The sequence below is a fragment of the Solanum pennellii genome, chromosome 8, assembly GCF_001406875.1.
Source record: "Solanum pennellii chromosome 8, SPENNV200".
NCBI lineage: Eukaryota > Viridiplantae > Streptophyta > Magnoliopsida > Solanales > Solanaceae > Solanum > Solanum pennellii.
Window position 1 is genome coordinate 24,396,728 of NC_028644.1, and position 13,988 is coordinate 24,410,715.

The 13,988-nt window shown below is 38.4% G+C and overlaps 1 pseudogene; it reads right to left on the minus strand.

Moving 5' to 3' along the window:
- Positions 1 to 10,181: 10,181 nt before the first annotated feature.
- Positions 10,182 to 11,297, minus strand: LOC114078408 (annotated as a pseudogene).
- Between the last annotated feature and the right edge of the window lie 2,691 nt (positions 11,298 to 13,988).

Below are 13,988 nucleotides of genomic sequence, written 5' to 3' on the forward strand. Positions count from 1 at the left end.
TCTCGAGAGATGTAGGGGTAAAGATGTATCCTAGCGTATAAATTAATAGCTGTCGATAACTAGATTACCGCGTTCTTCGTGTAGGACCATCTAACAAAGGTCGAGTTTGTTTTGACAAGTTAGGAATCGATGTTTAGATTTTTTTATAAAGGGCTCACTGAATAAGAACTTCTTAGACATTTGAATCAAATATTTGAGGCAATCATCGTTGCACAACTAGGTAGAAGTGCTTTCAGGGATAATACCAAATCTTCCATAGAGAAAATTCATTAGTATCTTGTAGACATAGTCTATCACTACATTCCCATCTTTCTGAGCCTTTATCCGGTTCTCCAAGAGAGTAGTAAAAAAGTCTTTAAATGGGCTTCCCTCACTTTTCTAAAAGAGTTATCCTCTCATTGGGACTATAATGTAGCCTATTATTTTTTTCATAATTGAGTTCCTCGCTAAAGTAAACTTCTACAAACTTCCTTGTTGGTAAGACCATAGTCTTATCCCCCGTTCCATAAGGGAGAAAGGGACTTTTCATTTTCATCGTCCTCGGGGAGACCACATATGCCCAGATAAAGACAAAAAGGCTATATATGTCCCGCTCACGCAAATCCCCATGCCAGACAGGCTTCCCAGTGGGCATGATGTTTTATATCATTACCAAATGATAAAGCGAGTTTACATCATAGTAGTGTAGATTCTCACCTACAGATATATAGGCATCCACATGACCACCGTAGTAACCTTCTCTCAGAAACTTCTCCTCATTGTGGTTTTGGATGTATATGGGACATTTATCCGGTTCGTACAACTTCTGATGAAAGAGGTATAGAGCAGAAGATGGAAGGGTAAGCTTTTTCTCTATGCCAACCTCAAGATGATTCCAAATACGCTTTTTGGACTTTTTCATCACACACCCGAGGAGAAGGACATACTTTGCAATTATTCAAGCAATTCACTACTCAATGCCTTTCTCCATCCTATTTAATCGTCTAGAGCATAAGTTTCTAACCATGGTTCTTTCACCCTAGAGTAGATTCACTCATAGCAGATACAAAGGCAGGAGCAAACAGCTAAGTAAAAGCATCAGAGAGTCGCTATATGGGGGCAACAGTCGCCCTTACGAAAGGATGAAGAGAGTGCTTCCAAAATAAGAGAAATAGTTGAGAAATCCCTTCCCTTACCGATAGTGAGATAGATAGCATACCTTAAACAAACATTATAGTCATATACTTTATCTTCTCGACTTGCCTTCTTCGTTTTGAGAACAATCATTTTTGATCCTGCGAAGCCTGCCTTTCCACTCTTCAAGTGAAGTTCGTTCAAGAGCCTTTTCTTTTTGACTCCTACCGAAGCAAGCATCTCAAGAGCTGACCTTTTTTCCCCCCTTTGGTGAGCTGACCTTCTTGTGTCACGAGTAATGTGAAACTTTCTTCTTGTCTTCTATTTTGTGAAGTGGTATCATAGGTCTTCTAAGGGAAGACCTTTGGCAGAGACAATGATACCATCCGAGAAAGAATAGGATTTTCTTCCTTGGCACTGGGATTTTAATTTCCCGACTGTAGCAGGGGCAAACTTATCTTGAATGGGTGCCCCGACATCTTAGTCTTTCCTAGGAGGGATTCCTACAATTATCCTACATCCCTTGTTTTTATCGTTCTAGCAGCTTGCAATATTTCTTGTCCTTTTTTAATGCGGCTCTTTCTAAAAAGAAGAATAAATCTCTAACCTCTGTGAACCGAGATAATACGCAACTCACTGTAAGTAGAAGGAAGCTTTTTGCGAGAGTAGTTCATCACGGGGGAAGAAGGAAGTAGTGGCTTCTACTCCCATACGAGCGCACATTAATATAATTGAAATTTGGAAATAAGAAGGAAGGATTTGACTTTATCATGCTACTCAGTATACTAGTATAGAAGGGTGTGTTCCAAAGATAGATTCGTTTAGAAAGATTTAATTGAGATCGCCTTTTCTCAATGTAGTAAGAGGGGTTGGTTAAAATAGATGGATTCCTTTCATCAATGAATTCCACCGGGGCGACTAGGGTAACCTTTTCGTAAGATACGCTTATAAAAACTCAATCCAACTTCTAGTAGTTCTGTCAGAAGGCAAGGGTCCAGTATATCAATCCATTTAAGCTATTGGGGCATTTCTGCATCGGTTGAGTGCCTAGTTGGGGAATCACTTTCATCTGCTACGCTTTATGGGCCTGTTTTTCTGGCCAATCCTCTAATAGGAACGGCAGTGTTGAAAGGTACAGATTTTGGTCTTCTAGACCTTGTCTTTTATGTTATTCTTAGATGGAGCTCTGACAGGAGACTTACGAATGCCTTGCCTCTAAGCCATATGAATCCTTTTTCAATACAATATTTAGTCACATAGAAATCTTCTTTAATGCTATAGCGTGGTTTTTAGTGCATTCATTGCTTTGAGGGTTTTGTTCTGATAAGAAAAGAAGGAAGCAATGAGTTAGCTGTGTATGGGTTCCGTCCTTGATTTCTTTTTACCTTTTTATTCCAAAAAATCAAAAGAATTATTCGTTTATACCATTAACATTGATAACTATTGAAAATTGGATAGTATGTTTTGATGAATACCAATTGTAGTTAAAAGCATTCGTTTCTTGCAGTAAAGATAGGTCTCTTCCCTTATTCCTTCTCTTCCCGCTTCAGTTGATGGAAAAGCATTAAATGGGGCAAGGAAGGGGAAGAGAAAGTTTTAGCTACAATCTCTGCCCTTAGCTTAGCTAAATGGATAAAGGGAAGATCCATAACTCAACGCTTGGATTCGTCTATCTTAGAGTAGGTTGGCTTGTTAGATATATATGAACTAAGAGTCATTTAGTTTGCTTCTCCATGTTAGAGAGAATTTTCTTACTGTTGCAAGATCGTCTTGTCCTATCTATTCTCACTACCTCATTGTCTAACAAGCAATTTCCCTCATCTTTCTCTTCAAGAAGAGCAAACTTTCAAACATGGTTCGCGTCGCTATTGTGCTTGTTCCGTTTGCTACTCTCTTTTCAGCAATTATTGTATAAGTGTAACCTATGTCTACCCTTCAATTGGACTTCATCCAGATCCTTTGACATCCGCACATCTTACTTTCCGTTCTGGTAAGTTGGTGGTGCGTGATGATTCATGGAGTAGAAGGCTTTCTCTGGTGGGTATGTAGGTCGGTGCAGCTGCTTGTGAAGGTGACCAGCGCTGCATACCCGAATGGAATATTGACTATCCCGAAGAACTGACCTAGTCGCTCATGGAGGAGCTGGTCATTATCGAATATAGTATATGTAGGCGTAGGTCTTCCTGGACCGAAACCCCAAGTGTTTTATAATACACATATAAAAATCAACAGTAGAAGAGGCGCTGGTTTTGCGCGATCATTATCACTGGAGGATACTCCATTCGACAACCATAATAGGCTCTATAACTCGATCACACACGCTAAGAACACAGCGGATTAGAGGGGACAAGAGGTTCCACTCATCAAAGTGTGAGACACCTGTTTGCTACTTTCAAATCAATAATAATGTTGTCATCGATATTCCAATCTTATCTTTTCTTTCTTCACCCCGTAGCCCTAAAACTGAAAAAAGCCCACGGTTGAGTGAGCATAGAGCTCTGACCCTTTCTTTGCTTTTTAAATTACTTTACTGCTTTCCTGTTTTAGTGTTCTACTATAAATTTTGATGTGTTAAGCATAGTGGCATGGTCTGTAGCCCGAGTAAGAAAGATTCAAGAGGAACACAGGTGGATATTCTTTTACGAGTGATCTATCTCGCTTTTTAAGTAATTTCGTCAGTCATATGGCATGGCTATGGTTTCCCCTCTTTTGAGTTCCCATTTTTTCATTGGTTCGCTTTCCGATTTCCTTTATTTCTATTTGCTGCAGTAATTGAGACTGCAAATTCGATTTCCTTTATGACTTTTACTCCGTTTATCGATCAACAATTAACTTCTTTAGGAAGTAGATGAGAGGGTTCGGGCAGGGGTGATTTCGCGAGAATATGGCGTTGTATTCAAGCAATCAATCATTTTATCTATCAGAGAATTCGAGACAGTAGAAGTCTGACTTTCCCATCTTCATCTATCCGGCTTAGGGCCTCATTAGCATTCTTGTCTGCAAGCTATGCTGGTTCTATAGAGTAATGGCCCGCAAGAAAGGAGAGACAGGCGGGCTTGGCGACAGACCGCGTCACGGCTATTCCATTCTTTCTGTACTAGAGTTCAGTGGAGGAAGTGTAAGAGAAGAATGGAAATTAATTCTCTAACTCGACATATTCGTCTAAATCATATTCGACCCTATCTTTCTTCTCCAGTTGATGATGCATATTAAACATCAACCAATCTCACTTGCTATAGAACTGCCTTCTCATAGACTAGCTTCCCTCGGGCTACCATCCTTGCAGCTAAGGATACCATATCATCATGCCTAAAGGGACCAATAGAAGAATTCTAAATGTACTATATTGTAGTAGAGTGACCGTCTTCTTTATTTTTGGAATTCTAACTCCTAGAGAGGGCCCCTTCCTCCCTTTCATTTTGCTAGGAAGTTCGCCCTTACCTTTATGAAATCTATCTCGATGATATATCCCCATGAACGGAACACAAAACCAATTTCGGCATTTGCAGAGCGTAGGTCAACTTATTGGATAGGTAAGTTTATGTCTTCAGGGTCAGTGGCACCGTTTCTGGCATAAAAAGACTTAGAAATCAATATTATATTAAACTGACACATGTATCGATCTATGCATCTTCCCTCAGAAAAGAAATAGTTATGGGAGGATTTATCCCTAAAATCAAAGGCTAGGCAGGGGTCTCTTGGATAATAATATGATATATATTTTGCTAGAGGTAGGGATCAAGCTTGTCCGCACCATGAATTATTGGGATTTTTAAGGTAGACCAAACCCTAGATAAGGTGAATCTTACTTTAGAAAATTAGACTAAATTGAGTCTAAGTATACTTAAAGAAATAAGAGGGAGCTAACAAAATCCCGAAGGGGGTGCGGGGAATCATCTTTTAAGAGATGTAGCCTGAAAGAGGGGTTACCCGATACCCTATTCTTCTAGCATATTTCAACTCTTCACTTCCATTGCTACGGGGTAAGATAGTTTTGATTAAGCTACTTCGACTAAAGGTCGTAAGAACTCGAGCTACTACTTATGACTTAGACGTCCTGAAAGTCGTGTAATTAGATTGAGTGACGAACTCAACCTGTGATTTAGAAGTTCCCTCCAGAGAGCTTGATCTATGTAAGGATATGATTCATTACCCCTTATCTCGTCCCTGTGAATGAGTTGTCTTTGGAAGCTAGGCTCAAATAGCACGTATAAGTAGGCTTATTAGAATAGAAGCCCTTAGTAAGAGATTTGAGAAGAGTCGATCATTCCTCTGTTTTGGGGGATTCTTGACGTACTGCAATCCCATCTAGGTAATCAAACAGAGGCAGGGATTCTATTCAAATGCCCTATCTGCTGCACCGGAAAAAAAACAAGAGAATCTTCTTCTTAGGAATCAAGGTATTTTGAACTGAACCCCAGCTAGTATTGATATTGAGAGCCTTACAAAGTCCGGAGATCAGTCATTCGACATAGGAATCCCGTCCAAATTTAGATAAGGTAAGATAAGGTAGGAAAGCTACAAACCAGTCTTAATTCCTACAGACTAGGATATCAGTTTCAAGTCCCAAGGGATTCAATCCAAAGAGTCATAGATTCTATGCCCGCCTCTGCTCTGATTGTCCAATCCTGAAGTGATTTCCTTTAGAGTTTAGTTCAAAGTTACACCCTTTAGTAAATAAGCCGGGATTAACTATTGATAACACTTATCCCTTACTTCCGATGAAAGAGAAGTCTAGTTAGGAAGTGGAAACCCTGGGAAGTAAGAAAGTTCAAGTTAGAGGGCATACAAATATGAAATAGCATATGATGAGATTGGTCAATATTTCTCATTGCTTGACAAAAGAATGCATTTTTTTGTGTGTAGCACTCCCGCAATGAGACGTAGAAGGAAAAAGAAAAAGAAAAAAGGAGTCAATAGGGATTATAGATCATCAACACACCGACTAAGAAAAAGTAAGTAAGGGATACACCTTCCAAGTCTAATGTCTTAAGCACGAGAGATTTCTTCCATTTCATCGAGTTTTTCCGGATCCCACCGTTCTTCCCAAAGAATCTTATTCAGTGGATCCGTCTTGTACCTGTGTAGTCCCCTTCAATTCGGAAGCTCTTTCTATTTCTACATCTCTTTCTTCCTCACTTTTCACCATTTCTTATCTTTTTGATGTTTCTTTCAGTTTCTTAGTAAGATTGGGTGAGGGTTTTCTGTCTAAATAGTGAAAGAGGTAATAAATAAAAGAATACTAAATATCCGAGCTATATAATTTCTCAATTCTAACACAAGGTACTTTTTGGATCGAATTTACTTCTTAGATCTAATAGAATGATTTTTTCTATCAATACTAATACAAATACAAGCAATTTCATTAAATAAATGTGACCAATTAACAATCCAAGAAAACCACTTGTTGCAAAAAAAGTCTTGTTGTTGCATCGAAAGAGATAAATGTTCACTAATCTTGCTAACATTGATCTTCATAAAATGAAATGGTTGAATAATTTTAAAATGAGATTATTCAAGAATACACATTGAATGCTGAGATTACGCATTGAATTTCTTGTAGTAGCTCCATAATAAAAAAGTCTTTGTGATTATTCCAGAAGAAATGAAACAAAAGATATGGTAGAGCTGGGATAGTTATTGTATGAGGTCTACCTAGTGCTATATGCAGAGGCGTATAATAGATCGATATGAATGAGCTGCCCGTAATAAAACTAGTTTTTGCTATACCTTCTTCTCTCCTACCACAACGACCGAATTGATTATCTTCATGCATAAGGATCCTAGATTACTTAGTAGAAAAGATTGACAAATAATCACAATCCTCGCCAAGTACTGATAGAGATAGACTAGAAACAACATCTGTTATGTCAATGACACCAAAGGGATATTAAATGAATGGAATTGGGATATGGATGGAATATAATGGAATAGAGACACTTTAAGGTTCCCTCTGAAATGAGGGATGTAAGGGAGACACTACAGAGAAATATTGTGAGTTACAAAGGAAGCTTCAAGATCATATTGTTCATGGGTTGAGAACGGGAATTAAATCTATGAGATCAAATCTCAAGGAAGAAGCGGGAAGGGAAGGTGGGTTGCACACTTTCTTGGAGTAATTCCTCCTTTCTCTCTCCCTAAAGAACTAAGTCTCTCGAGTATCTATCAACATATAGAGATCTTGCCTTTGTCGCTGGATAGAGTGATCTTCTTCAATCTCTGAGTTCAAGGGGTAGAACAAGGGAAGGTCAAGGCTTTCCTCTCATTACTCTTTCCACGGAAAATTCAACATCTTAGCTTGAAGAGCAAGGATTTCTTCCTCTGCGTCTGCTGTGATTGATGTGTCTACTCCTATTGACTCTTTTTGAGTAAGATTAGTAGGCCATAAGGTCACATCCGGCTCCATAGAAGTAAAGATCAGAGTCATCTTCTCTTTACTACTCCCTAGAATATAGAAATCTTAACGATGCTTTGAATAGCAATCTTTCGTACCCATTCAATAGACATGCTGGAAAAGCTTAATAGAGTGACCAAGATATGAATTTTGACGAAGAGAGTGTCCAACCAATGACGACCAGCAGCCTTGCACAAAGAAAGTCGTAGTCTCAATTTTTTTAATCCTTAGATAGAGTTGGATTGGAAGAGTCAGCCTACGGGGTAAGCCTTTTCAAGTATGCCCATTATTGTTGATTAGTCTGTTTTTTCTGGAGTAAGAAATCCAATGGGGATTCCAAATCTAACATAATATAACGAGAGGAGGTAGAACAATATCTTGGGTTGACCATCTTAATGAAGATCGATCTGGCAGAGGAGAAATAGATTCATTCAAGTCCAAAGCAAGGTGGAAAGTCTCAATTTAATGGTGCGGTTAATGACCGTAGCAATAGTCAAAGGCACTGGAGGGAAGCCGCTTAGGAGGTGGCTTATGCTATTGAAAGACTAGATTATCCTAGCATTGCATATCTGAATCCCCTGATAATTCTCATTCCTATTCGATATCATGAATAGGTATGCCTTTCAACCATTTTTATATGCCAAATTGAGGGCAGCTTTGGTTTTGAGCTATTACTATTAGGATGCTTTCTACTTTCCTTGTTGATATATCGCATCTTACAGGTGTCCTTTAATCAAGTAAAGGCTCGTGATAACGTTCTTGTGGAACTAGGCTCTTTTTAGATCGTGTGAAAGAGTTCTTATTTACTAAGAAGATTGGCATGACTAATTCTATAGGTAAAAAAATGTATGAAGTCGGCCCGAGAAAAAGGAAAATATTTACTTTTTGAAGTCAATAAAAGATCATATAATAATGTGGAGGGATAGATAGAAATAGCAACTACATAAGTAATGGAAAGGGTGTCTAAAATGGATAGATCTCTTTTACTTGGGGGTCTAACTTCATACCTTGAAAAGCTCTAATGAGATGTCGTTGGCATGCCCTACCAAATTAAAAGGAAATCGCAGGAGCAACTTAAGAGTTAGAATTCCCGGAAACCATTCCTATTTATTAGCCTTATTTCGACTTCAACATCAACTTCGTTAGGTAACTAATTGATCCTTGCCCATCTTTGGCTGCCTGTTAGGAGGATTATGTTGTACCTATTTGATCTCGTTACAAAGTTCTTTTTTTTACATATATTTCTTGTGAAAATTCCAATCTTGAAGCATGGGAGCTTCTAAAGATATGCATGAACAACTGCAGGCACAACTTGTCGTCGAGACTCCTTTTCCCGAATTAAGGGATTCGAGGACTTGTGTACTAAAGCTCACGATGTGGATTCGAACCACTGCTTCTCCTAATTTTCATGAGCGGGTCTGTCGTCCTCCTCATTATAGTCCTCCTAGAATCCAGAGCATTTCGTCGAAATACTTCCTGAATTTTCACCTTAGTAGTCCTATGCATAGTCAGTACTATAGACCCAATCATGGCTACCAATAAAATAAGACTAGAAACCAAAAACCAGATGAAATAGTAGGTATAAAGTATATTACCCAATTTTTGCAAATTAGTCCAACTTTGTACCTTTACGGCATAAATCGTATTTCTCAGAGAGGTCGTATTTCTTTGGGTTGGTAGTAATGGAATGCTTTCAATATCTAAAGTAAAGAACATCTCCCACCAAAAGATAAGCCCAATAATACCACTCACTAGTAAATAGCGCAATACTTGTTCATGAATTTCCGCTATTTGAATATGGAACATTATAAAAATTAATAGGAATGAAACGGTTATAACACTTAAATAAACTAATGGGAAGATCATAGGGAAGAAGTCGTAACCTAACAAAAGAAGTAAACCTGAAGTGTTGTGAAAGACTGGGATGACAAACAAAATGGAATGTACCAGATTTTTAGAACGTACAACCATTAAACCAAAGACCAAAGCAAGGCTCGACAAAACATAAATTATCATAGTACGTCGTCCTTCCCTGAAAATGGAATTTTCATGTTGGAGCAAGCACTAGCATGAAATTCGATCTATTACGACCAGCGCGGTTTTTCCTATTTAATATTCTTCTTCCAAGCCTAGAATCTCAAATCTCTCTCGTTTCTGAGGATTCTTTATGTGTCCAGGTTGATTAGAGGTTTTTCTTCCTTGTCCCTCACCTTTTAGTCCTCTGGACCCCTGAAAAAAATGAATGCTGAAATCAAAAAGAAAGAAGAGAAATTGGGCCATCTTTGCCGAGAGAGGCCGCCTTCTCTCAGGCCAGCTGTCTTCTACTTCTAGTCGACTTCTTTATGATGGGATTTCCTCTTTCCTTGGCTCTGCTCGCTTGTCTACGCTACGCCCCAACAGGTAATAATTGAAAATTGATGTTTCCTTTCCTTACAGTCAAGTGGCTTTCCTCTCCTGCATTAAGATTAAAAACAAAAATTTGTCGTCAGAAAAAAGGCAATCAATCTGAAAAAGGAAAAAAATATTGAAATAGTGAATCAAGATCTAGATAGATTACTATCTTTATCTCTATCCACGGAGACACCTATCTATATTGAGAGACATCTATCAACGAATCGGCCTAGACTATCCTTTATCTGGATAGATATGTCCCTATGTGCGACTACGCCGATCTTTATATGTTTTGGCCATATGCCTTTCCATTCCAAAGGACAAGGTTTGGATATTTCAATATTATGTCGTGAGGTATGTGACCTATGTTAGGTCCATAAGATACCATAACCTTAGGTGTTCTATGATTCACGTTCGAATAATGAGCAAGTTGTTCGATCGTTTTTATTTTGATCATTTTAGTAAATTAATGGGGGGTGAGGAGAAAAAGGTCGAATTACTATATAAAGAAGAGTTTTTAACTATAGGACTTCTTGTTCGAGTAGGAATATTTCGGTTTTTCTCGTTCCTTCTCTTCGATAAAAGTAAGGATTTGAAATGATACAAATTCCTCTTCATTCTATTGTGCTCAGCGAAAGCACTGCCTAATCATACTTTTTCAGATACAAACTTCTTTATTCTTTCTAAGTCTTCTTCTTGCACAGAAGAACGCAACTGTTGCAAAAAACTGGGATTTTAGTAGTAGGCGGCATCCCATCTTAGTTTTGAGTAGGCGGAACCATTCTGTTTTGATTCTTCTCCACAGATGATCCAGGAATTTTCCTATTATTTTCTCAACTGAGATTTTAATATAGAATGATCTCTTTATTTCTTCACCGCGGGTTCTCATATTATTTTCTTGTAAAGATACTATATAATCGTGGGAGAGTTTCAAATGAGTAATGTTAACCATTACATTATTCATATAAACCCTTTGATGACTTATCGGTTGCCTTGATTGAGGAATAGTTTCACAAAAATGGAGACGAACCGGGAAAAGGTCCGATCTTGTTTCTGTATCGAGTAGAAAGGGGATATATGAAGTTCTTTCTCTTCCTCTATGCATCTCTATGATGGTTCAATCTCCATAAAAATGGGACAACTTTCGTGTAGTTTGTGATTGAATGTAAGTTTTAAGATTTTCTCTGGAATAAATATTTCTCTTAATAGATCTCTTATTGTTCCTCAATCTTCTGAGAATACAGCGTTGTATTATTTTAAGTTCTCTGTTCCAAATATTTCCTGAAATTAGACGACAAGTTTTAAATCTTAATGTAGGCAAGTCATATCTTGTTGAATCAGTATTTTTCGCCACATCGCGTATAAGGGGAATTGAACCCCCTCTGCTGCTGGCGGGCATATGCATAATGTACTACTTATTAGTCAGATAGGTTTGGAACCCTTCCCCCTTTTAATATAATAATAAGGTAAGCTTCCAAAGCTCCTTTTTTCAGGTGATGCGCAGGAGCGAACTTTCGTTTTCCCCTTAACATTAATAAGGGGCTTTCATGAATAGGGATTTCCTGCCAACAGTCTTCTTTTCCTATCACGTCACTTCGTTCAAGAAATATGATCTCACCGGGCAAGGCAAAGGGGAAGGAAGGGATGGGTGGTCCGGGAACAACAAAGAGAGAGGGCTCGTATCTCCCCCTCACTCTTTCCCACGCCTATTTGTTCACCCAAGATGCAAAACTCTTTTTTCTTTTTTTAATGAATAGTTAGAGCCATGATACATTCCGAAATATTGTAAAGGTAAATAGACTCTTTTCACCCCCTTTTCGATGTCTGCCTGAGGACCTATGTTAATGTTTTGGAACGGGGATGTTCACCTTTTGTAACAAATACACCCACGATACGGACTAATATATGTTCTTGCCCGCAAACAAAAGTATGATCTATTCATAGTTGGTCAGTCCCCCACGACAGGGCTTCTCGCTTTTCATGAATGTGTCTCCCCCTTATGTGAGTCTTACCCGCCTTTTACTCTGCTTGCTTCTTACTCCCTATGAGCCCTAACTTTTTCGGAGAGTCGCGGGGCATGGGAGCATCAGCTCATGCTCTCCCACTTTTTTTATTAAAAAGGCGAGCAACCATTAAACAAAAAGGCCATAAAAGGGTTTGTTTTTATATATTACATAAGCCCTAAGGTAGGTAGCCCCGAAGGCCGAACTCAGCAGAGTCTGTTTTTGCTTGCCCCTTTCTATCTTATTAGCCAAACCTAAACTTTCTTATTTAAAAAACTAGCAGTAACACTCTATATATAGTACGGGGCCTTTCCAATTGAATATCCCACATGATTTCGGACAGTCAAATAGAAAGAATCTTTGTTAGCTCTTCGTGCCTCCTTGACTTCTCAAACTGAACTAAGACTGTCCAACTAGAGTATAGCCGGAAAGAGCTCTTTTTGTAGTGAAAGTGTTTTCGAATATCAATCGAGCAGGTCGTTAATAAGATCTAGAGTAAACGAACGATTCAAGCTCCTTAAAGAAGGTAGTTAAACTTGATAAATCAATAAGCTTTATTGATAGAGCAAAACCACTCTTTCAAAGGTGGGATAATTCCCAACGTACTCTTCTTAGCCTAATAGTCTATTCGTGGAAGTATATTATTCAAAAAGTCTCCTTACTAGACCTAACATCCTGTCACCGCTTTCAGATACAAGAATTTGGACTTGTTATTAGACCAACTATATCACACTCTCTCTCTCTCAAACCCAGCCAAAGGAGCACATCTTCTTGAAAGACTCTCATTCTTATTTAGAAGGGGAAGATATTTCAGTTCGTAAAAGTTTAAGATTAAGAGATTTATCCATAAGTAATGAGAATAAACTTTTATAAAACCATCATTCCATCTCTGGAGACAGAGATTTTACTACTACCACCGAGTATGACAATCTAGTTTTCTAGGTTTTTAGATTTTAGAATCCCCTTTCTCTCTAATCCTTCATGCGTTCTTTATTGTATTCCAATTCGATTAAGATTTCATTAATTTGCGATATCTTTATTTTGAAGAAAGGTGGATCTATAAAGAAAAGGATAAATATATAGTATGAATAGTAACATAGTTTGATTTTATTGTTTGCACATGTGTATAGTCTAATCTATGAGAATCAAGCTTTTCCCTTCCGCAAGGCATATAGGGAAGTGGGACCTCGGCTATTGAGAGGAATCCCATTGTCTTTCTTTTATTTACTGGTGTTTCTTGTTCCCACACCCCCTGGTACTGAGACCCCCGATAATCTCTTGCAGGGAGCATAAGGCAATGCCCTTTGTCTTACCTCATGCAGTTTCGCTTTCTTGTTGGCTTGGCGGTGCTTTACTTTATATGTGGAGAGAAGACAGAAAAAGTATGTTTCCCTATTTGTCATCCGTCGTGTATTCATCCTTATGTCTTTTGTAAGAACGAAAGGGATGGGTTCCCCGCTAACACTTTTTAAATTATTCCCCCTTTCTAGGATGCTTTCTCGAGCCCTTTTTCGTCATCCCTTTTGGTTTGGGGACAAGTACTTCGTCTAGAGTAGGACACCTGTGATCTCTACATTGACCTATGTAATTTCTAAATCTATTTTCAAGATGCTCCGTTTTCTAAGGGAGAGCGGACTAAAAAGAGGAGAAATGTCATGTGTCATGCTTTTGTAAACCAGGTAGTATACATTAAAGAAAGTGGCTTCCTCTATTAAACTAGCTTCCTCATCTTCTCTTACCCCCAATAAATTCACTCCGGAGGAATCACATATTCTTAAGCGAGAAGATCAGACTCTGATACAGTAGGATCAATTGAGTTAGCAATACAAAGCTAACAAGCTTTCTCAAATGGGAATCCTGATCTAGATAGAGTTGGATCAATTGAGTTAACAAATCTAATGTGCGTACAAGCATCCCTTTCGTTTTATTTTTGAATTTTTAACTATTTAAATAAAAAAAACCTACAATAAGGTTTTATTCCTTAAAAACTAATCCACGCAAGACTCACAAATAAGGTAACTCCACCCTGTGTTTTTTGGATCAAATCCGGTGACAATTCTCCAGTCATGTCCTTCCAGAGATGGGTA